Raw genomic sequence first — 2,357 nt, 5'->3', positions numbered from 1 at the left:
AAGTGGTGAAGGCAATTATCTGCAAGCCAAGGAGAGTGGCCTCAGAGGAAATGAAACCTGACAACACCTTAATCTTGAACTTCCAGTCTCCAGAACTGTGTTTAAGCAACCTGCTCTGTGGTATTTTGTTATGGCAGCCCTAGCAAATTAATACACCTCTTCTCATTTGGAGGAAATAATTGAAAAACACTTTTGATGTTCTATCCATCACTACTCTCCCAGGAAATTTTTTTTTTAAGATTTTTTTTTTTTTTTTTTTTGTCAGAGAGAGAGAAAGAGAGCACACATATGCAGGGGGAGCAGCAAGCAGAAGGAGAAGCAGGTTCCCTGCTGAACAAGGAGCCCAAACCGGGACAAAAATATGGAATGCTTCACAAATTTGCATGTCATCCTAACAGAGGGGCCATGCTAATCTTCTCTGTATCGTTCCAATTTTAGTATATGTGCTGAAGCAAGCACCACCCCACCCCCCAGGAAATAAACTGATGAATTTGTTTGTCCTCAATTTCTATATACTCATCATTCTGTGTATTACTAGTAGACCATATCACTAGGGAAGCCATGATCATGCATTCTGTGTTCTCTCTCCTCCTCCCCCCAACTCCCATAAAAATAATTATCCCTTAAAGAATTTTGGTCATACTTGTTTCATGCTGCTGCTCAAAAAAATGAACTCAAGCCTGTCTTCCAGATACATTTATTCTCTCTCATTTAGGCCTCTTACCTGAACTGTTTTCCCTGATACTACCAGGTATCAGGAAACTCTGCACTTGGAATATTGGGTATTGGGAATTTGCTTGGTAATTCATAAAGTTATTATCTTATTTACTTTGTTTATTGACTCAAATCTGTAGGAAGAGGAATAAGAAGTAGGGTCTGGTCTTCAATAACTTACCTCAACCCTCTAAAAAGAAATATCCTATTTCTTATTAATGCTATCTACTAAAGAAGGCCTACTGTAAAGATACAACAACTATTTCCCATGTACTTATCCATAAAGAAAACTCCATGGCTAGATAGAATCTGGGGTATCTTTAAAATATATAACTGAGAAGTGCTTAAAATTGGGTTTTATTAAAATGTCGAGATGATTTTTTAGTATGTCCAGTTACCTAATTGTTTTATTTACCAGAAAATTTTATTGTCAAACTAAGGATCATACTTTTTAAAACTAAGTCATAAATTATCTGGTATGGTCCTCAAAAGTAGGCTCTAAATTTAGAAATGATTAAACTGGAATTTTCATAAATCAAGAAACTGTTTTTTATTTACTCAATATACTATATTTGTATGGTTAGAGAATTAAACTGGAAGGATTTTATTGCATTTAAGAATAAACTGTAGTTATCATAAAATTAGCAACAAGAAACATGACATTATCAAGTTCTTGAGTTTCTAAATTTAAAATACTGTTATAATCTTATGGGTGGGTGGCAGGGAAACCACATAGACTAAAATAAGCTTAAAAAATTAGAGTAACTAAAATATAGTAAGTTTAACTATTTCTACCTAATATAATGGACCTTACTAGAGCAAGAAGGGAAAGGTATATTTACTGATAAGTACTCCATTTGAATACAAAAAGTATTCATTTTGAGAATGATAATTTTTTTAGGTAAGTGCATTTTATTGCTTTTTAAAATGGAAAATGGATCACATGGATGTCTAGTGAAAAACTAGTGATTGTACACATACATATAACTCCATTCCTTGCTGCAACCCTAATAAATAACAGTAAGATAATCTGTAAAAACTTATAAGCCCATTAGGAGTAATGGCACATAAGATATAATGGCAGAAATGAAGCAAATAAACCAGAAACTGGATCAACATGGTATAAGGAACTTAGAAAAAAGTTAAGTTGTACTATAAAACACACATGCTAGATTGACATAACATTTTTTAAAATACCAATTTGGGCCAGGGTGTGGAGAAACTGGAATTCATTCATATATTGCTTGTGAAAGTGTATATTTATACAAACCCTATGGAAAATGGTTTAGTTTAATCTCTCCACTAATTCTGACCTTACACATATTCTATGACCCAGAAATCCTATCCCTATTTATATTTTAAAAAATATGTCCCTATATGCACATAAGATATTTACAAGAATGTTCATAATGCTGTTATTCATCATAGCTCTCAACTTAAAACAATCAACTTCCATCAATAGCTGAATGGATAAACTGAGGTGTAATTTATATAAGAGAATACAACACATAATGAAAATGAATCAACCCACTGTACAACATGTATTAATCTCTCTCTCTTTTTTTTTTTTTTTTTTACAACATGTATTAATCTCAAGTACAATATTGGCTAAAAGAAGTCAGACACTCAAAAGATACTTACTA

The 2,357-nt window shown here is 32.8% G+C and overlaps 1 non-coding gene across 1 annotated transcript; it reads right to left on the bottom strand.

Annotated features, from left to right (window-relative positions):
- Window positions 1-355: 355 nt before the first annotated feature.
- On the bottom strand, window positions 356-459 carry LOC117998947. The gene has a single exon (XR_004676152.1). It is a non-coding gene; the product is annotated as a U6 spliceosomal RNA (small nuclear RNA).
- Between the last annotated feature and the right edge of the window lie 1,898 nt (window positions 460-2,357).

Source organism: Mirounga leonina, unplaced genomic scaffold, assembly GCF_011800145.1.
Source record: "Mirounga leonina isolate KUSES-001 unplaced genomic scaffold, KU_Mleo_1.0 Mir_418, whole genome shotgun sequence".
NCBI lineage: Eukaryota > Metazoa > Chordata > Mammalia > Carnivora > Phocidae > Mirounga > Mirounga leonina.
This window is presented reverse-complemented; position numbering and strand designations above follow the sequence as displayed.